Source organism: Peromyscus leucopus, chromosome 10 (genome assembly GCF_004664715.2).
Source record: "Peromyscus leucopus breed LL Stock chromosome 10, UCI_PerLeu_2.1, whole genome shotgun sequence".
In the NCBI taxonomy this organism is placed as follows: Eukaryota; Metazoa; Chordata; class Mammalia; order Rodentia; family Cricetidae; genus Peromyscus; species Peromyscus leucopus.
In genome coordinates, this window is record NC_051071.1 from 87226068 (window position 1) to 87249504 (window position 23437).

Consider the following 23437-nt stretch of genomic DNA (forward strand, 5'->3'; position numbering starts at 1 on the left):
GATACACACCAGACATCCTGTGTGGCTAAGTACAGAATACTGGAGGGGACATTTAGATTTGTGTTCTAACGAAAAACACAGGTGCAGGCTAACTGATTGGTAGTGTATTCCCTTGGTTTCTGATAAGCAGTGTCATTCTGCAATCCGTCAAGTTAATATTACATTTTTGTGTTTGTTATTTGTATCCTCTGGAAATCCTTGCCTCTTTTTTTAGTCCTGCTTGCTTTAGCAGTCATGGCTACCCCATTTCTCTTGAGGATATCTTCTACCAAATAAACAGTGTTTATCTTGATTTGAATCCTTCCCTCAAGCCGTACTGGGGATTTTAACCTCTTCAGCTCTCTCCTTCAAATGCTGTGGGACTCCTGTGTAGAAGTTGCTCACCACTAAAAATATCTGCAGATAATGCCAGCAGACTCCCTTTCTCCACAGCAAACACTGTGTGCTCACTTAGCTGTTTCTTTATTAGGCAAGAGATGAGGCAAAAGCTCTCAGGACCCCAGACACTGCCCCTTCTCTGCCTCCCTCTTCTGCTGTTCAGAGTTCAGGCAGAATGCTCTCACTGTCCACTGTCTGCCCCAGACGCTTGTGCCGAATTGTCCTTGTCTGCCTCTGTTCTGGAAACCTGTTCAACGTCACAAAGATGTGTGTCTTATCTCAGTTTTCAGTCGTTCTGGATTGCTCTTCTAGACATCGTGTTCTTTTAGGTCTTGTACCTCTCCAGCAATAAGACTTTATACCCTAATTGAAGTTGTATCCATAAATTATTAGGTTTATGGCTATCTCTCTTGAAATGCCTTTTGATTGCCTATAGTACTGTAAACGTCTTGGTACTGGTCAGCTAGTGTTTGCCTTCTTGTCTGAAGAAAAGCTAATAGAAAACCACAGCTACTCCCAGCTCATGCAGGTTAGACAGGCTCCAGGGGTTTCATCAGCTTCCTCGTGGTGTGAGACTTCCAGAGAAAGGATGATGTGACGTAGCTACAGAAGCTTCACTTGACTTAACAGCAGCCTTTTCTCCCATTGCACAGATCACTGGCCGCTCCATGAATAAACATAGGCTCACACTCAGATCGGCACTTATATCCATGTAGCCACACACTTCCTTGATTAAAGAACAAGATGACTGCCTCAGGCTGGAACTGAGATGCCCATTCTCAACAGAGTTAGTATAGGATACATTTCTTCTGAGCTCAAGAACTGCATTTGGTAAATCATTTAAGGAGAAGAATGTCAGGCTGTGAGCATGAATAAAGATTGACATGTAAGAAAATAAAAACAGCTGAACCAAGACAGGCAAACAGCTGGCAGCCACTTCTGTAAGAGTTACGTCACCAGAAAATAAAGGCATTTAAGTGTGTATAAGTTTTTTGTTTGTTTGTTTGTTTTTTTGTTTTTTGGGTTTTTTTTTTTTTTTTTTTTTTTTTTTTTTTTTTTTTTTTTTTTTGATAGCTGAAGATAGAACTAGCCAGATAACTTTTTTTCTGCGATATTAAAATCACAAGCTTATTGGTAGTAAGTTTCTGGTCCAAAATTTTCTTCGCTTACTTTTAGAAATTCTTATCTATAAAGAAAAAAAAATCATGGCAGGGTGCAGAATAAAGATCTGTACTAGATAGATAGCTTGAGATAGATTCCTAGAACATAAATGGAGCATGAAACTATATTGGTAACTGAAACACAATTTCACCACTCTTTGTGTGAGCCAAGGTCATTTAACCAGTGAGTGACCTTGGCTGTGCTACAGTGTTCAGTGGACCTTCTGAAGGCCCGGCACGGCTCTGTTCACACTCCCAGAGCTCATTACCCATTCTCTGTGCTCTTTATATAAACACATCTAGAAACAGAATCACCAGAGAGAAGAACAATTATTAAGAGGTTAATGTATTAAGGTGGCATCTGCTGATAAAGAAAGGAGACTACTGGCATGTGGTGTAGCAAATATAATGAGTGATACTTGGAGATCTATCTGGCCAACTCCAGATAAAATTAAATCTAAATAAGTCAGACAACAAATTTGTAAGTCTAGGTTCTCTCCAACGGTGTTTGAAGGACCAAACATCCTTGAGCACTGATATTTCCATTTGTAATAATTAATACTGTTTAGAAGCAATCAATATTCAAGCCAAGGTGAAAATGTAGTGAATCTTGAACAACAAAATAGATGTATAATAATTAAGATGCTAAAGCTGTTAGTGTATAAATATCTAAGTTCTAGAATGCTGAAATGACTGCTACCACAGAAAGACCAGAGCAGAGACAGTGTAACTATTACAACACTTCAGCCATCAGCCTGTGGTACACGTGACACTGGGTAACAGTAAAGATTATTACAGAGAAAACAAATCCAGTGTCTGCAGCCATGTTGGGCAAGCTCCTGCTCAGCTGGATACTTACAGATTCTTAGTATGAAAGGCCCCCTTCCCTTCCTTCCATCCATCTCATCCTCCCAGCTTTCTGGGACAGGCTGGAGAACACGTGGTAATATTTCCTCTCCCAGTTTATGGATGAATCAAGCGGACAAGCAAGCACAATCAGCACACTGCTCTACATAAAAACCTAAGAAATGAATTTTAAGTTGCCTTAGCTTGGAGATTTTTGAATACCAATGGTTTCTTCAGACAGAGGAGTGGCCCTAGTACTGATATTAAGGGGATTTTCCTGGGGCTCAAAAAAGCTGAGACTAGTTCTCCAAGGTATTACTCATATCAGAGTGCCATCAATTAATAATAGCCCCAGCCCAGTGTGAGAATCTAGATCAGATTGTATGTGCTGAGGCCTCAGGGCCATTGGCTACCCCCTTCCAGCTAGTTCCAAACTAGGATTGACTCTTAGGCCTATGGGTAGAGTCTACATGTGTGGCTTCAGGTCCATCAATTCCTGATTCTCCAATGATTTCATTGAGGTTTCACCCTAGAACTAGGAATCACAGACTCTGTACAGTGTGGCAGTGAGACCTCCCTCCACTTTCTAGTCACGGGGAAATCAGGATAGAGGAAGACCACAAGGCTGTCTCGGGTCCTGAACTTACTGCCTCTATCATGATTGCCCTTAGAGGTGGGAGCCCACTAGGGCTTATGCTCTGTATTATCGTTTCTCTCACAATAACAAAAATAGGGCAGATTCCTGCAGAAGATTAAGTTCACGTAACTCCATAGCTGTAAGATTGAAGCCATCTAATCACCATGTCTACACTGACAAGTATTCCCTAAATTTAAAAAGAAAAAGGAAAGCTAGCTTAACTCACAGAAGTACAGTCCATCATGCAGAGCCCGGGTCACTTCTAAACCAGAACAACTCCAAATCCTGTCCCTCTCCTCCAGATTTTCATCTCCCACATTCAAGAAGATGTATATTAACTCCACGGGTATGGTGGCAAATTTTTTTTTTAGCTTTTATTCTTCTCCCATCCATTATATCCTAACTCTGGTTTCTCCTTCCTCCACTCCTCCCAGTCCCTCCCCCACCTCCCCTCTTGCCTAGATCAACTTTTCCTCTGTTTCAAAAAAAAAAAAAAAAAAAAAAATAGCAGGCCTCCCGAGGATATCCACCGAACACGACCTAACAAGAGACTAGGCACAAACCCTCATATCACCGTTGGATGACACAACCCAGTAGGAGGAAAAGAGTCCCAAGCACAGGCAGAAGAGTCAGAGACACACCCCCACTGCCATTTTTGGGAGTCCCACAAGAACACTAAGGTATATGCAGAGGACCCAGCTCAGACCCATATAGCATCTGCACTTCCATTTCTGTGAGCCCCTATGAGCCCGGCTTAGTTGTTTCTGTGGCCCTTGTTCTTGTGGTGTCCTGGACCCCTCTGGCTCCTACAATCCTTCCTCCTCTTCTGGGGAGTTCACCTGGCTCTGCCTAGTATTTGTCTGTGGATCTCTGCGTCTGCTCCCATCAGTTGCTGGATGATGCATGCCCCTTTGATGACAACTGGGCTAGGGAATATAGCAGAATTAGGGATCATTTTGTTGACTTTTTCCCGGTTGTGTTTGGTTCTATCCTGGGTCTCTTGGCTGTCCTGCCCCTGGGTCCATCCAGGCAGTGTCAGGCATGGGTTACCTCTCATGGTGTTGGCTGTAAGTTGGACCAGTCATGGGTTGGCCACTCCCCCTGGTTCTGCTCACTGTCAGTCACAGAAGCAATTGCCCTGTAGAAGTGAGAATTATAGAGAAGGAAATAATCGTGTCAGACACCCCTTTAAGTTTGAGCTTTGGGTAATCAATGGACAATTACCAACAAAATACAAAATAAAACCATTGTTATCTGAAAAACATTTTCATATGCGTACATTGCCAACTTTGATATGAGACCGTTCTTTTTGCCTTGAGTTTGATTCAAATGATTGGTTTCCTCCTTGTCTGTTTTGCATAAGTTTCTCCCATAATTTGTTATGTATAATTTCCACACCGAAACTACAGAGAAATTGAGAAAATAATATGAGCTGAGAACTCTCCTAGTTCGCTATTGCCTGTTTCCAAGTCACATTTACTTAAGTATGATTTTTAAGCAGGTAATTACAGTTTCATTACCCAAATCTTCTTAATAGTAACTCCATTTCATGACAGCCTCAGAAAGCAAGAATGAAGCCAGTTTTCATAAAGCCATCTCCATTTTGTTCCGCATCCATATTTGAACCCTTGGACTTGTATACAAGTCTACAAAATACCAGTACTAGTAACACTGTGTGCCTGGGTTTATTGTTCATACTAAAAAGAGTATAAATACTTCTAAATGTTCCAGAGCAAGTAAGTTGAGGAAATGCTACTGTATGGCCAGGAATTCACATTTATTTTGTGGTTTTATTTTCATTGAGATAGGATGTTACACTGTGGCCCAGACTGGCCCAAAACTCACTTGGTAGCCCAGGTTGGTCTTTCTGGCTGCTTATTTCCCCCATGCCCTGGATTTGGACAAGCCTGTACAATAAGCCTTGCCCTTTTCAGTGTTTCTAACATGATGGGGTAACTTGGTTATCTCATGGGGCAGTTATAGTGGTATACATTCCCCAATGTAACTAACTTTCAATCCATTTCCTCTTTTGTGGAACTGGTTGTTTGCATTTATAGGAACGAGAGACGCTCGGGACACACCAACAATTGACTAAAGCCTACCCCGTAGACATGGAAGTCCTTCCACTGGTAGCTGCTTAGGCTTAAGAGGAAGGAGAGAGGAGAAAAGCAAGAGTTAGTAAGAGCGCCCCCATAGTAGTCAATAGTTGAACTGGAGGGGCCGAAATAAAATGGGGGTATGAACATACTTGGGTGTGAGTGCATGGAGTTAGCAACTCTGGCCCTCCTGGTCAGTCTCAGGTATTTCTTTCCCAGGATGTTTTGTTTCCAAATGTCCACAAATACTTCCACATTCCAACACAGATTGGTATAACAGCATTGTTCTCTGGCTCAGCGACACCCCCACCCCCACCCCCTAGTTTTTAACCAGCTACTTGTTTTTAAGGTTGGCTGAGAGAAGAAAATAAAATCTCCATGGTCTGGTAATCACGTCTGATGACTGTGGCTTGTCCCTGTTCACAACGTGTCCCCTGCAGCAAGGTCACAAATCTGTATTTAAAGAGATTGTCTGAAACAGAACATAGCAGGGCTGAGCCGACGTAACAGGGTTTTGAAATCCGATAATTCTCAACTTTCTGATTGAAATTGACCTGAGTTTGGTGAAGGGTTCTATCTGTCTATTTAATTGTGCTATACCACACTCTGATTTCTTTTGGATTTTTCTGCCACAAACAGGTAGTTTTCATTATGTTTTAAGAAAAATCAGTTGGAATTAGGTAAAATATCTGGGGAAAGTTTTTCCTTCTGAAATATTGGCAGTATTAACTATTGTTCTTGAGTGAGAAGCTATCTGCACCATCATTCTCCGTACACAAGAATTTCCTGTAGTCAACTGGATATTTTACTATTTGTCAAAGGTTTCTAAAGTATACCATCCTGCCCCGTGCTAGCCCTGGCAGTGCTAAGGACACTGGTTTGTACAGGGCTTGCTTTGTTACTGCCTGGCTCTCAGTCTACAACTGTGCTGTTGGTTCTTTACTGGTGTTACAGTTGTTAGAATTGTTCACGCTATGATTGCCAGGGCACAGCCGTACCTTTGTTCTGTTTATTCTATAATATAAGGACTCGGATATCTCAGTCTGATAGGTATAAAAATATTCTGAACTAACCGTATGAAGTGGCGTGTGCTTCATTGTTTTCCACGGTTGGTCATACGGAGCTGCTGCTATGTCCGACTTTGCATCCTAAAACTGTTGTAGGGACAGTGAGCTGGTTCAGTGCGTAAAATTACTTGCCATGGAAACCGGAGGACATGTGTTTGATCCCTGGAACCCACTTAAAGGTGGAAGGAGAGAGTGACCCCACAAGTTCTCTGACCCCACTGTGCATGCCGTGGTCTGTGTGACACACACTCTCACACATACACACGCATACATTCAGACACATACACACTCACATACACACACATACACACTCACATACACACACATGCACACACACAAATAAAATCTATTAAAAATTTTTTAAAACTAGTTATAGTGTATTCTTTAAAATGAAAAAAAAATACTACAAATAAACGCAGGATATTTAAAGCACAAAAATTGCTTCACCAGCTTTTCACATGTGTGAATCTCTGTCCTCTCAGATATAGATTCACTTGATGGGAGTTGGACCATCCACCCATTTGCTCTAGAGCCTTCCCCGGCTGACTGTGTGCCACACCCCTGCCATCCCAGCGCTGGAGAGGCTGGTATGGAGCAGCTTGAGTTCCAGTTCATTGGGCAACATGGTGGCTGTCAGCCCAGTTAGAAAGCGAGTGAAAAGACAAGCTCTTTTCACGTGGCTCTGTCCACAAGTGACTGACATCAAATTAATGTTTTCCACATATGTTCCATAAAACACAAATCTCTCGAGATGATTTGCAAAGAAAGATTTCCTTAGACCCAAGGGATCTTGTTTATGTTCCCCTTTCTTGGAATTCTGTAGCACTAAATGAAAAGAAATAGAACTCCCGCGCAGGTGGGGGAGACTTGTCCGGGCCGGAGCTTTCTTCGGTGAGTTGATTCTGGATAAGTTTTTCTCATTCGACGTCACTAAAAAGACCATGGTGTACACCTCCCGGGAGATACTACTGGGGAAGTTTGACGAGACTGAAGTTGTTACATCACCGCTAGATTTTAACGCAAAATAATGTGTTAACCACATACAGCTTCAGGCCTCAGGATTGTTTTCCCTTTTAGAGCAGGAATGAAATATTCCAGTTACTTAATGTGGCATATAAAACTAAAGAGTCAGGCTGGGTGGTGGTGGCGCACACCTTTGATCCCAGCACTCGGGAGGCAGAGCCAGGTGGATCTCTGTGAGTTCAAGACCAGCTTGGTCTACAAAGCTAGATCCAGGACAGGCTCCAAAACAACACAGAGAAACCCTGTCTCAAAAAACAAAAAAACAAAAAAAAAACCAACCTAAAGAGTCAGTCCTACTGTCTTAGATGGTCTATGGTCTATTTTGTCACTGCATGGAGTAATCAGGAAGAAAACAATTCAGAGATAATGAGCGGATTTCAGCGATTTGGATGGCAGTTCCCCGAAAGGATTGGCAGCCCATGAAGCTTAGCTGCTAAATATTTAAGAATATCCTTAAGTGTCTGACGAATTAAAGTTTTCAGGAAACTTCATTGTGTTGATGAGTGATCTTTCTCCTCACAAGACTCAAAAGCAGGCTGGTGGGGAAAAAAATCAAATTACAAATAATTAATTGTTGCCTTTAATTGTGGAACCAGATTGAAAATTACCCTCAGGGAAATGAAGATTTTCCAAAATTAGTTACTTGATTTTTTGTTGTTGTTGAACTTAATAAACTCAAAGCAGTCTGGGCTGTAGCCAATCTGCTTGTTATTTCCACTAGGAAAATACAGAATTCTGAAGGAGGTGGATAGGGCCCTGACCCTAAGAAAACATTTTCGTAATACTGGAAAATATTAACAAGACAGAAAGGCAGGGGCTAGGAAGGTGGCATGGTGGGAGCCTCCAGCCTGAATACCTGAGTTACATCCCTGGACCCACACAATGGAGGGAGAGAACTGACTCTCCAAAAGTATTCTCCATCCTCCACAAATGCTCCAAGGTGAAAACACACACACACACACACACACACACACACACACACACACACACACACACACTTAAGGAAAAGAGCAAAGAATCTAGTATTATTTTGCTAAAAATAGAAAAAGGGAGTTTGGGGCAATTTGGATGTTTTCTGGTCAAGTAGGCCTATCAAAAAGCTAAGAACCTTGTGCAAATTATTTCATTTAAATAGCAGAGATTTTCTTCTACCTCCACCAAATGCTACCAGTTGTTGGGAATAACTAGAATTATGTATTTAGGGTTTACAAAGATGTCATGTTAACATCCATATCTTCCTTTTCCTCATATCCTTGATCTCCCCTACCTCTCTTGTTTCTGTCATCCCCTTCAAAAATACTACCTCCTAATCCACTCCCTCAGGCTGTTTGAAAGCGTAGAAGAGGCTCACATTAGCCTCTCCGCACATGCTGTCTCCAGCTGCCTTTGAACAACAGTTTTATCCTCCATAAGCTCACACTATTTTTCCTCTGAAATCCATCTGAAGAGCATTCTCTCTCACAGCAGAAACAAATTCAGAGCCTGTCCGAATCAGTCCAGTGACCCAAAACCCAGGAAAGCAAAGTGAAGGACTTCATGGGCACCCATTCAACATGTAGATAACATGGAATTATGTATCGGCCCAGATTCCTTTCCACATCGGGATCACCTTGCTTGGTTTCATTGGGCTGTCACCTGGGTGCCAGTTAGTGCCCTGGATGTCTGCCAAGAAGGAACTGAAATGAGGTCGGCAGTCACTTTCTCCTGGCACCAAAGTTGTCTTTAACCTGGTGCTACAGGCTGAAGGTTTTTGTGTAGGCTGAGGATTTGTGTTACATGCATGAGTCTTAGAATGTGCAGACTTTGTGTTGTTGTTTTTTCTCACTTATCTAATAGAAAATAGATAATGAAACTCTCTCACCAATATTTCAGAATTCTGACAGCCGCTGTAGCATACAAAGTACAGATTATAGAGTTTTACAGCCTAATAAAACCCATTACTCAAGAAGTTGCCTATAGACTGCTGTTTTTTACAGCCATGTAAATGGTGACAGCCATGCAATCTAAGAGGAAGTCCTGGGCTCACCTGGCAGATGTGGGATTTAGACACTAGGCCTTCATAATATTCTGAGAAATGGGCAGATTCTTAATACTGGCGTTGGGATAGAAGGCAAGAAGAGAAATCAGAAAGTTTGACTCTGCTTTCATTTTAATATTTTATTCATTACTCATTTTATTAATGTTAAAATATTATTAAAGTATGATTTATTCTTACTTGCTGAGTGTTTTGGTGCTTCTAAAATGTTGTAGCACCTTCGTCTTAACCTGACAAATTGTCATATACTAAAACTCAAAAGGAAATCATAATACAACCAAAATTGTCATCCTAGTCAGGCACAGAGGTGGGTAAGCCCAAAGTTTTCTCTGGAGGCTGAGGCAGGAGGAGGGTTCGAAGCCAGCTGGGGCACTCTATCTCAAGAATTAAGTGGTAAAATGAATAAGTAATATGTAAAAACACCATACTGACCCCATATGCCATGTACATAAATAATAGATCTTCAAGTTCCATCATGAGCAGCTTTTAAAAGTTTTTGAAATGGGTATCATTGGGCACTGCTGTTGTTAAGATTATTGGAGATGAACAATATATTGATTCATTGATTTGTAGAGTGGGTGCAAGAACAAAACATTTGTTATCATCTGTGTTTACACAGAAATACCAGGTCAGTTTCCCTTACCCATTTGCTCATTCTGCTCTATATGAATCAGTGGTATATTTTCCTTATTTCTATTTTAATTTTATTTATTTATTTGTGTATGCACATACAATCACATCTGCACCACGAGGCACCTGCTGGAGGGTAGAGGACAGCTTGGAATGTCAGTTCTCTTCGTCCACCATGTTGCTGGGATTGATCTCAAGTGGACAGCCTCCATGGCAAGTGCCTTTAACCACTGAGCCATCTCAATGGCCCGTTGTTTCTATGTTAAAGAGATGAAATTTGTTTAAAAAAAAGAAAAAGACAAAAGCTCTTCTGGTAGAAAGGTACACAGGAGTAAAAACGTGGACTGGCTACGTAGGGAGCTGATTCTTTTCATATTCATTAGAAGCAAAATGAACAGAAAATTAAATCTGATTTGCATGAAATCTTGCTTGCTCAGACATCTTGCTTCAAAATAAGGACTCAGCCGTTTACTGTGCTCTGGAAACTGGCTCTTCAAATCTCTGCTTTTCTCCTTTGTAGTTGTTAATATGTCCCTAGGTTCCAAGGAAAAAGAAAGCCCTCCTGGGGCCAATTTATCATTTGATATTCTTATAGCTCTCAAGTGAACCTGGATAGCTAAAAAAATCTAGTTCATTTTATTAAAAGGTTTATGTTTATTCAAATTTTCAGCATGTCTTTCTCACCTAGATCACTGTATGAAACCTAAGTGGATATGTGCAGAAAAAGGTTTGTCTTGATATCTTCAAAGATCAACTACTTTAGCTTCTTAATAAAACTCCCATGTGTGTTTGTACGTGTGTGTGCACACACATGTGCATGTGTGTGTGTGTTTGTATTACACTTGCATCTGTGCATTCAGATTCACATGTATGTGGAGGCCAGAGGTTGACATTGTGTCCCCTAGACCACTCCCCACCCATGACTAAAGTGAGAGGCAGGGTCTCTCACTTGAACCCAGGTCTTATAGAGACACCTAGTCTAGCAAGGCAGCTTAACCCAGGGGGCCATGTTTCAGCTTCTGGTTCACTGGGATTACAGTGGCTCACCTTGCCGGGCTGTCATTTACATGTGTGCTGGATATCTGGGATTGCAGTGGGGCACTATGCCTTACTGGCATTTATTGAGTGCTGGAGATCTGAACTCTGGTCTTGGACTTGTGTGACAAATGCTTTTCACATTGAGCCATCTGCCTGGCCCTAAAATTGATCTCAACATTATAAACTTTCTGCTTTCAGTTAGGGTGTCCACAAGCCAATTCTTGGCCAAGCTGTGCATGAGTGTGCTAATGTATGTGGAAGCGCTTGTATAAGCATTGCCTGAGTGTGTGTGTGTTTCCCTGGTTGACATTGTACTACTTCTCCACACCAGTTGTATCTCAATCATCTTTGCTTCCTGGATTCTTAGCTTAGTGCTTATCGTGTGCCCAGGTTCCCTCTTATCTGTAGTTTCACTCCATGGTTTCAGTCACCTGTGGCAAAACTCCATCCAAAAATATTAAATGGAAGATTCCAGAAATAACTCATAAGTTTTAAATTGCATACCACCCTGGGTTAATACAAAGAAATCCTATACAGTCTCACTCCATCCTGCCCAGAGAATATGCAACTGCCTGTCCGTGAGTCACTTATTAAGATCTCATTTTTCAGACAGATGTCACCATATCGCACTTACCACAGTGTGAATGATCAAGTACCTTACTGTACTTAAGACTCTGAGGTGCAAGTCGTGATACTGCACTTGGGATGCAACAAAGCTGCAAAGTGTTTCTTTTAATGAAAAGGTGTAAGTTTATAAATATATGTGTGTAGGGTAAAAAACAGCATATATGTGAACTGTGTAGAAATCAGTGCTGTCTTTGGTACTATGTGTCAACTGGGATCTTGGAATATGTCCCCTATGGGTGAAAGGTACCATGAGATCTGGTCAGAATGAAGTCTCAAAAGCGATGCCTGCAGCCTCCTCCATCTCAGGGATCTTCTAACAATGAAGTAGTTGTTTGCAAACGGTGAGCCTGAGTTCAGGTTGAAATGCACAGGTAGCATGGAAGAAAAGTCAGGGAACAAAAGTGAGAGGAGAGAGGGGTGTGGGGTGGGGCACTTCTTAGAGTGTGGACAGAAAGTGGAGGAAGTCCAGAGCATGTGGCAGCCAACAACTCAACCCAAGGCTGCTACAATGTGTAAGAGACTTATCCAGGTCCCCATGTGCGCAGAGTCCATGCGTGCTTGTATTCTGTCCTCATCCACAAGATGAATGTGACTTTGGAACTATTTTTTAACAAGAGCATTCTTGAGATCCCTTTCTTCCAAAATATCCTCTCATTACACAACTTGGAATTTCTTTTCAGAATTAAAATTTATTTTTAGCATATACATAAAACATTTAGATATGTTTCTGGTGCACTATGTTAGGTATCTTACCTCACAAGTGGTGCCTATTAAGCTCTATCAAAAGACTGGACTTGGCTGATCAGTTCATGCTTTATCATTTGATTCATTTGGTGTTTTGCCTCTTTAGTAAGATCATGATATTTCCTAAAAGTAGATAGCATCATAAATTCTTTCTGTGCCCACAAAAGTTCATTGCAGTCCTAATTGTATATAAAATGTTATGTTATATACACATGTATAGAACTGTATATAAAATGTACATTAACTAATTAGACATTTATTACCATCTTCATTTACAGTTCAATTGCTAGATATTTTTGCTTCCTTGGATGAGGAATGTTGTGACTTAAGAGATGAAAATGTATCAGTTGTCTGAACTTGACTGTACAAATGAGTCCTTAGCAGTGAAGATGACAGACTCCAGGAATGCTCTGTGGAGGTTTTCTGTACAAAGGACTCTCCTCTAACCTGTAAGTGGCATGGGAGGGAATCACAAACAACAGTGAACTAATACTGACTCTAATAACGGTGAAAGAGCCTTTCCAGTCTAAGACACAACAGCAAGGTGTTCCTTGTTGAATTCCAAATAAAGTCCAAGTACAAGAGTCTCCTGAAAAGACTAGCACATTTTTATCTTGATACAGAGGCAGCCATAAACTATACACTTAAAGATTCGGAACATAAACCAGGTGGAATTGAGGAATGTGGCTAGGAGAAAATTGCCTTCAGTTGATTAAAAAAAAAAAAGAAAGAAAGAAAACAAGCCTTAATAAACTCAAATTACCTTTAGTGTTCAGTGTTTTGTAAGCCACTGTGAGGTCTAATGAGTTTTAATGTATTTTAGGTCTAGCTTGCAGACATATTAAAGGACAGTAAGCAATAAGTTTAATTAATGAAGTCATCTAATTCTCCAATTCTCTGGTCGTCTGTTCAGGAAATGTCTTACTATCAGGACCAATACTACATACTGAGCTGCTGGGCTTGGTTCTGGAGTCAGTTGTCAGTGCCGCGCTGCAGACCCCAGCACACTGTCTGCTGTGGGATCTACTGAGTTCCCTAACTTCGGAGGAATCTCCAGTGAGCTTGAGTTATTCCTGTTGTCAGCTGCAAAATATGCTTCAGTAAGGGCACAGCTTCCTGTGCCTTTCTTTCTGTATTTGGGGTATGTGAATGTGTTTGTGAACACACACTCCTCCCCCAAACAGGATTAGGGGACATGTGTCTATTACCTCTTCAGTACTTTTCTTGCATTTGGAGATATACCCTTTTATATATATATAATTTTTAAGAACTTCATACACGAGCATTGTATCTACCTCAATCTTGCCCCTCTTTCCCTTCAATTTTTCTCTGCCCATTCAACAATCTCTTCTTTAATTTTTTAATTATTATGTGGGTATATATGTGTATGCACATATCCATATGTGTTCATACACATGTATACAAGCCTACAGACTGAATTTAGTGTTATTTGTGTGTGCCTGTGTCCAGGGCTGACCCCTTGGGATTTGATGATCTATGCTGGAACTTGTCCCTCTTTCTGATTCTCCCTCTTTCAAACGCCATTGACCACTTGTAACTTGGTGCTAGAGGTGGGCCCGTGTGGAATTCCCCCTGTCCTCATATATCTGTCAATGCTATCATTATGCCATTCTTGTTCAGGCAATCATACTGCTGTTATTTCATGGGTGCAATTTACCTGGCATATCCATAAGACACTATCTACAAGCAGGTGTCCTGGGCCTCTAGGAATATTCTTGTATACTTCTCATTGTGTATTTTAAAGCAACTTTGCCTTTAACTTAACAATATGCCTATCAATCAGCCAATCTCTATTTCAAGTTTTTGCATTTGTGCTCCATTGTTACATATATGCCAATGGAATATTCAAAACAATAGCTTTTTCTTGATTCCAATACTACTGCATGCAGCTGTGGGTATTCATTAAATGCTTCTGTGCTGGGGTGAATTTTAGTAGATTTGGACGATTATCTTCAGCTTAAAATTATGAGGTGCACAGCACCAATCTATCAGCAGGAAGGATCAAAATTTAATTTATTGCAGGTGTGGGAAAATTGAAGAACTTCAGGAATTCAAAGAAATATTTATTTGCACAAGATATGAAAGATAATCCATGACAGAAAATGAGTGCAATGTAAATGGCCTGGAAGCATGTTCTAGGCGCTTTCCCTTGCCTTGATCTCACTTGGATTTCAAGAATTTCTTACTGGACTTGGTTAACCAAAGTTCATATAAAAGCCAGGTGATTTTTTTTCAAATTTAGGCTCTAAGTGAACAAAGAGAAACTTCTGAGAACTCCAAAGATATTCTTGTTAGCAAATGCTTCATTTCACTTTGCTGAAGAGCCACTGTTTATTTTTAACTCTGTGTGTGTGTGTGTGTGTGTGTGTGTGTGTGAGAGAGAGAGAGAGAGAGAGAGAGAGAGAGGCTATGGTGTATAGATAAGCATATGTTTGGTGCATACACCAGTACACATGTCTAGCCAGTACATAAGGCTAGAGAAGAACATAAAGTGTCCTGCTCTGTCACTCTGCTCTATCCCCTTTCCATGGGGTCTTTAACTGCACCTGGAGCTGGATGGTGGTCAGCAAGTCCCAGTGATCTTTCTGTGTCTATCCCATACAATTTTGGGCTTACAAAGGCTTGTGTGACCAAGAAGATTCATTATTATTATTTATTTATTTTTATTTATTTATTTTGAGACAGGGTTTTTCTGTGTAGTCCTGGAACTCTCTTTGTAGACCAGGCTGACCTCAAACTCACAGAGATTCTCCTGCCTCTGCCTCTAAGTACTGGCAAAGGCATGCACCATCGCACCCAGCAAATTATTATTATTATTTTAATGAAGGTCCTGAGGATCTGAATTCAGGTCTTCATGCTTGTACAGCAAGCATTTTTTCTACTGAGCCATCTCCCTCTCCAGTCACTGTGTTTTAAGGTCTTGATGACAAATGAAATTATTTCAAAAGGTGGAAAGGAAATCATGAAATACTTTAAGATTTTTTAGCTTTGTGATGATTCTCTTCAAATGCTCAACATTAGTTGTAATTTTCTAAGTATAAAATTCTATTGGTACAATCCAGTCTATATCAAAATCTTATTATCTGTATCCATGTGCATGCTTAATATTACTTAAGAACAGAAAAAGGAGAGCTGGTGCTGGGAAGCAGGCATACACCAGCACCTTCATGGAAACATGTATAGTCAAGTCAGTGCAAAAAATGACTGTCCAGACCTTTGCATTTGTTTGTCTCTTGGAGTGGAATAATTGGATAAGACCCTTAACTCCTGGCACAAGGTGAAAATCAGCCGTGAACATAGATTCTTCTCAACGTTTCTATGGGAAAATGAAGTTATAAGTTGTACTCTGTTTGTATCAAGGACATTAAAAAAAGCATATTCATGTGTTCTCAATAAGGGGAGTGGTAAGGCTGAACCACCCACACCCTTGTCCACTGGAGAACCAGACATCCTCAGCAAGGGCTGTGTGCTCTGTGGAGCCCTGTGCCTTCATGGAAATCCCAGAACTCTGAGGTTCATCTACCTCTGCCCCTCCCACTTACACACTCTGGAGTTCCAGGACCTCAGAGGGCCAGACAAAAATGGTGGGAGGCAAAGTGTAATGTCATGGGCCGTCCGGCTGCATGAAAGAATAAAATTAAAACTGAAGTTTTACAGCATGCCCTTAATTGCATATGCTGATAATCACTAGTCATCTGTTGGACAGAATGATCAGATTTGGAGAATCTATGATAATATTTGGTTTTATATCAGTTACTTCATGTATACCCAAACACACTCTGTAAAATTGCTGCTGTGTAAAACTGGATAATTAGCACCTAGGCAATTAAAATTAAGAGATGAAGAAAATTGTCCAATTAAATTAAATTGGTGAAAGTATCTTAATGAATAATATGAAAAATTATATTTAAGTAAACAATTAAAATTTGTCTTTATAAATGATTTATGAATTTAAAATCTTTTCTTCCATTTATATTTCTCTATAAATATTATATAATTTAAAATAAAAACTTTGAGGAAAAATGAATCATATTAACTTTCTGTCCTTTTTAGGGACTGTGAAGAAAAATGAGAAAATTTTAACATAGCTTTAAGGAACTATGGATGTCTTAAAGCTTCCTTTCTCCCAGTTAACAACTTTCCAGTGAATTCTTCAAATTTATTTTATTTTATGTACATGTGTGTGTGCATGTGTATGTGTGTTTATGAACGTGTGTATAATGTGTGCATATTCATGTGTGTGTGTACTGTGCGTGTCTGTGTGTATGTGTGTGTCTGTATGTCTGTGTAGATACTTGTGGAGGCCTGAAGAGGGTGTCAGATGGTGGAATGTGGAGCTATAGGCAGTTTTGATGTGGGCACCTGATGTGGGTGCTGGGAACCCATCAGGTCTTTTGGAAGGGCATTGTGTGCTCTTAACTGCTCAATCAACCATCTCTTCAGCCTTGTGAATAATTCTTATAAGTAATAAGCTTTCTGTAATATTTCCCGTTTTACAGGTCTTGCATCCCCCCCAACACACATACACACACACACACACACACACACACACACACACACACACACACACACGAGAGAGAGAGAGAGAGAGAGAGAGAGAGAGAGGAGAGCGCTCATTTCTCTGTTCCATTCTACATTGAAATTCTGGAAGGTTTGCTTATACCAAGTGTTTCTCTTTTTCTCCTCCATAAGTTGGTGAACACATTCCTGTAAGAAGTATTTTGTTGATTCAGACTGACCTCATACACTGAAGTAGCTCTTACCAGGTTGTCAATGATCTCCACATTGCCTAACCTGGTGATCTGTACCTTAAACTCTCTAATGATCTCTATGTGTCCTCTCTAAAGTCTCTCTGTTCTAATGTTGGTCTCCCCTATTGATCTCATACAACCTATTTTCTAGACAGCATTATATTGGTGACTTCCAAGTCAGTATATTCCATCCAAACGCTGACCATGAGCTCTCGCTTCTGTTGTGTTCATCGCTGTATCCTCAGGACCCAGAACACTGATGGTAATGGCAGCAGGTTTTTCAAGGATGTGCTTGATAGATGGATGGATGTTCTGCCTCACCTCCCAGAATTATTTTCAAAACCAGATCAAGGGATATGAAGAAAATTTGCAAACTGTAAATAAGTTACCAACTGACTTTACTATTAGCCTTGCAAATCTGTAACATTTCAAAACAATAAGAGGGAAACAGCATGAGAGATTTTTTTAATGTGCTTGAGCATTTTCATCTAGATCTTGAAACACAGTATCTCTCCAAATTCAATACACAATTTAACTTATCAAACTCAGGGCATGAGGGATAGTGGAATAATGAACCTGTATTCAAATGCAAAAAAGAAATGTCTTAACGTTCACTTTGATAAAATAAGTTACTTTCATGCATGAGGCTCACAGAACTGCCAGACTCACTAATATTAACTTAAATGACATGTCCTTACAAAACTAGGTGTAGTGTTAATCATTTACAATGCAAATAAGCAATCAGATATGTTATATGATCCATAGCTTTAAAGCTCCGGGCTTTCTGATTAAAGAGCTGCCACTGAGAGAACACACGGATGCAAGCTCACAGAAGGCCTGTAGTGGAAAGACGAGAATCTTACATTTTAAATCTTGACCAGTGGCAGCAAATCCTCCTACATTGGGAGTTCTCCAACCTCTTGATGCATCAGAATCACCTGGAAGGATCATGAAGCATGCAGGACCTTTACTTCTTAGCTCTTTCAACCAGAAGAATTCAATTCACTTCTGGACATAAGTGACACATGCTAATCCTTGGACAACACAGGAAGCCAAAAGCCCTGCTGGGCTAGAATTGAGATCTTACTGACTTCCAGTGCAGTCTGGGTAGCAGGTAACTGAAATACAGTTAATTATATCATTGTTGTCATTAACGTGCTAAGCACATTTTGTGCTTTTCGGAAGAATGAATCTGAGAAATCTGAAAATCAGTGGAAATCTAAATTGTACTTACTTGAAATTTTAAAGTTTTAAAACTAATCATTTTTTTTTTTTTTTTTTTTTTGGTTTTTCGAGACAGGGTTTCTCTGTGTAGCTTTGCGCCTTTCCTGGGACTCACTTGGTAGCCCAGGCTGGCCTCGAACTCACAGAGATCCGCCTGGCTCTGCCTCCCGAGTGCTGGGATTAAAGGCGTGCGCCACCACCGCCCGGCTAAAACTAATCATTTTAAAACAAATTATTTTTGCTGTTTATGGTAGTGCTTGCTTATAATCCTAGTATTCAGGGAGCTGAGGCAATAGGATCATATACTCAAGACCAACTTGTACTGCTAAAATATACAGAGACACACAGTCTCAGAACAATAAAATCAAACACATCAAAACTAATAGGATAACTGCATCATGACTTTTTAAAAACACAAAAATGGAAATAAACATTAGCTTGAAAGATAAACGATTGTTTTCTTATTAAATGAATTTACTTTATAATCATATTCAGAATATTTTCTAAAAATAAGCTATTTTCTGGCATTTAAAATGATTCAAATAGCCAGGCGGTGGTGGCACATGCCTTTAATCCCAGCACTCGGGAGGCAGAGCCAGGCCGATCTCTGTGAGTTCGAGGCCAGCCTGGGCTACAGAGTGAGTTCCAGGAAAGGTGCAAAGCTCCACAGAGAAACCCTGTCTCAAAAAAAAAAAAAAAAGGATTCAATTTAAAATAAAAAATTTGAAAGAAGTTTAGATGGAAAATATCCTACAAGCCCATAATAAGACAGCAGAACAACCCTCTCCCAACAGTCTTGGTGTGTTTGAAGTCTTATTTCTTCAGGTAGTGCACAGTGGCTGGCCCTGTGAGGATGTCCCATTACCCCAGCTGAAGACAGTAGATTTCAGAACTAGGAAACAGTGACCGCCTGAAGCCAGGACCTGGGCTCCATGCTGCAATTCTTACTTTTTTACTACTTCTTTTCAAGCACATTGTTACATTTCCAGTTCAGCAGAGGCAGTGCCTTTATTTTAAATATTATTATTATCATTATTATTATTATTATTATTATTATTATTATTATTATGGCATATGAGTGTTTTGTCTGCATGTATATCTGTGCACCATGTGCTGGTCTAGTGCCAGCAAAGGACATCAGATTTATTGCTTTGGAGTTACAAATGGTTACAGGCTGCTGTGTGAGTCCTGCGAATGGGACCCACTATCCTTAACTGTTGAGCCGTCTCTCCAGCCCCATGCAGTCTTTCATGGTTTAACACTTTTTAGTAAATTTTGAGGAATTGAATTGCATAGACTTTATATATATATATATATATATATATATATATATATATATATATATATTATAATACATATATATGTATTCAATTAGAGAGACTCTCCCAATTCATTTTGAAATATAATTCTTAAAAATCAACTTTAATTAGTAAATACCAACTAATGAACAGTAAGATAACAAAGATTCATGATAGCTATTCATAGCTTAAATGAAAGCTTGATAGACTATATAGAGTGGTGCTGTGGGATGGTCTGTATGTCAAATTACTCTGATTGGTCAATAAATAAAACACTGATTGGCCAGTGGCTAGGCAGGAAGTATAGGCGGGACTAACAGAGAGGAGAAAAGAAAGAACAGGAAGGCAGAAAGAGTCACTGCCAGCTGCCGCCATGACAAGCAGCATGTGAAGACACCGGTAAGCCACGAGCCACGTGGCAAGGTATAGATTTGTGGAAATGGATTAATTTAAGCTATAAGAACAGTTAGCAAGAAGGCTGCCACGGCCATACAGTTTGTAAGCAATATAAGTCTCTGTGTTTACTTGGTTGGGTCTGAGCAGCTGTGGGACTGATGGGGGACAAAGATTTGTCCTGACTGTGGGCAAGGCAGGAAAACTCTAGCTACAGAGTGGTCTCTTTCTACAAATATATTAGAGCTTTCTTGAGGGTATAAAATATGCAAGGCATCACTATAATAAAAATCTTAGGAAACAGAAATCTAAGATTAATAGAACTAAAATACAAAATAATATTTCAGTAGCCTGCTTGTTGTATATATTAATTATAAAAGCAATGTTTTTACTGTTACTGGATCTTTAATTGATCTCATTTTGGTTTAGAGGCTTAAAATATTCAAAAATACTAATGTAGAGTTGTGCAATTTTTTGTTTATAAAAGCCTTAATAAATTCCCATTTTCTTGCTTAAGGGATGCTTTAAAATATTCAAAAATCTTAGTATAGAGTTGAACAAAGTTCCTGTTGAGAAAATTCATTGAAATTCTGACCTTATAGTATCTTTAAAATTAACACTTGGGAAAGAAATACTTGGAAATAATTAATAAGACATAACAAAACTCTTATTTTTTTAGGTGATAGTGTATTTCACATGAGAGTTAATGTAAAAGTAATTAAAATAGTGAAAGGGGGTCAAATGTTCCTCCCTCAGCCTTCCTCCATGAAGTTTATTGTCTCATCACATCCTCTTGTTATATGTTAAAATGCTGAAAACCCACAGATGCTCTCAGAGTTTGTTGGTCATGTGTCATATAATTCTAGTTGTTTTCCAAGTATCATTCTCCCTAAAATGAAAGTCATGTGATTCTCTTTGTGATTTTCCACTGATATGCTTCAGCAATGATTTCAACCTCACAACTCATCATAAGCAAAGACCTAAAAACTAGATCTTGTAGAAATTCATGTGGGTTTTTTTTGTTTGTTTGTTTTTTAAAAAAATCTTTTCACTTGAGTGAAAATGTCTTTGGGCATTGACATATCTTCTTTGCAAGTGCTAAAAAAATGAATAATTATCTGGCTTTGGCCCTGTTTGCAATTAGGAATGAGGAAACATTTCACCCTTGAAATTATTAAGGTCATTGAAAGCATTCACTGAAATGTCCTCAGGTCTGTACCATGACTTCATTGGCTACCGTCCACTTTGAGCAAATCATTTTAAAAATCTGAACAATGAAGTCACTGCCAATCTTTGTTGTAGAATATTACTTTAACTATGTAAAGGTATGTTACATTTGTTTGTGCTGCATTTGTTTATTTGTTTAATTATGTAAAGAGGTGTTGCTGTTTTACCTTGCCTGCCTGAGGCTTCTAAGTGGTCTAATAAGAAGCTGAATGGTCAATAGCTAGACAGTAGAGGGATAGGTGGGGCTGGCAGGCAGAGAGAATGAATAGGGGGAGGAATCTAGGCTCAAGAGAATGAGAGAGAGAGACAGAGAGACAGAGACAGAGAGAGGAGAACAAGGGAGAAAGAGATGGAGATGCCCTGGGCCAACCAGGTGGCCACCAGACAGACAGACATAGAGTAGGACATACAGAATGAAAGAAAGGTAAAAAGCCCCAAGGCAAAATGTAGATGAAGAGAAACAGGTTAATTTAAGTTGTAAGAGCTAATGAGACAAGCCTAAGATAAGACTGAGCATTCATAACTAATAATAAGTTTCGTGTCATGATTTGGGACCTGGTTGATGGCCCAAAAGAAAGCCTGCTACAAATCTTGATGTTTGTTTACTAGAGAGAAACTAGAGCTGTTTACATATAAATACATCTTTTCTGAGAAACTGTTTTACCTTTTAGTTCACAATTGTACTAGCAACTTATAATTGTTTTCCTCTAAGGGCAAATAAAAAAAAAAGAAAGAAACTTTGTGTGTAGGTTTGCTAAGCTTTCTGTTACTTTAATGAAATAGACAATTTATATGAAGGAATGTTGTTGGTTTTTTTCTCATGGTTTTGAAGGGTCCAAGCCATACTCACATGGCCCCATCCCTTTGGGCCTCTAGTAAAGCTGTGTGTCATGGTGTGGTGCACATAGCACATGCTCAGTGGAATTTGAACAAGAGACGGATAGGCACAACAACCCATCCCTCACAGGTATCTGTCCAATGGCTGAACTTCCTCCCACTAGGTTCTGCCTCAGAATGGTTCTAGCTCCTCCTAATAATACTACAGGCTAGCAACCACGCCTTCGGCCTTTTGGGTCACATTTAAAATAGAGAGCAACCATGACTGATTTTGGAACTTTCCGTTCAATGAGTCAGCAAAATGTGTTCTAGGTTTAAGTTTTCGAAGGGCTTTAATGGCAGGAGACACCCTTTGTCATCAAGAAAGTCCCAATTGCAAGCCTTTGACTGCAAGCATATATACGGGCTGCTGTGGCTATCACACATTAATTGTACAAAAGGTGATCAGATCAAGTATTTAATTTATTTTGGAGAATCTCTTTCTCTCTGAGAAGAGTAAGATGAACAAATGCAATCTACAGATCTCAGTGAAATGTACAAATGCTTTGTGTTCCATATGAGCAAATCCAGTGGGATGATGTGACCTACTTAGCTCCTGTAAAATCACTAAACTTTGAAGTGTAGCACTTGCAGTCAGCGTTACTGCCAACAGGAGCTGCCATCCAGACGTCCATGTCCTTAATATGTGTGCAGATTGCCTGGTGTATGTTGAGAGTAGGTTTTCTAAAACTCAACTCTGCATAGATCCAAGCAAAACTGAAGAATGGAGAATGTGTATCTCCCGAGTGCCACGCAGTATGGTGTAAGGTGCACACAGATATATGTACCCACATATTAATTATGAATTTAAGGTAGTGATCAAATTCTCTTGTGATAATTAAAACTCAATGTTGTTTTTAAATTTCACCTCTTGAAATAATTTTTGTTTCTGAAATGATTACATTAAACATTGGGTCCCATCAAAGAGAAGACAAAAGTGAAACTTCACCTGTGTGGGTCGAAGTTTACATTATGGATTTGTTCATTTATGGCATAAAATGTCTGCTAAGTTGTGCTTGGAACCCTTTCATTGCTATTCGCTACAGGTGGATTGTAGCTGAAGGGCTGTATATATTTAAGCAGAAGGCACCTGTAGTCCGTGTTACCTGTCCTTAGGAGGGGATCCCTTTGGTAGCCTTCAGGAGCTGATCCTACCCTATCCCCAGTGGGTATGACCCCAGACCCATAGTAGCTGCGTGAAACCTTATACATATGTTTCCTACACATACATACCTAAACTAAGGTTCATGCCACAGGTACAGTAAGAGATAATCAGCAATAAGGAGAAACTTTATAGTGATATACTGTAGTAAATTCTTTGACTTTCATGATTTGTTAATTCCCTGGATTTTCATATAATATTTTT

General features: G+C 39.8%; 1 protein-coding gene across 6 annotated transcripts in view; it reads left to right on the forward strand.

Moving 5' to 3' along the window:
* The window catches only part of Arhgap24 (Rho GTPase activating protein 24), a 408858-nt gene that overhangs the window by 331106 nt on the left and 54315 nt on the right, over nucleotides 1-23437 (forward strand). Inside the window, exon 1 of one of the 6 annotated variants that reach the window (XM_037209226.1) lies at nucleotides 18147-18167. The exons of the other annotated variants lie outside the window; for them this stretch is intronic. The gene's annotated coding sequence lies outside the window, so the exon portion shown is untranslated. Of the gene's footprint in view, nucleotides 1-18146; nucleotides 18168-23437 lie in introns of those variants that run through there. 6 annotated transcript variants of the gene reach the window in all.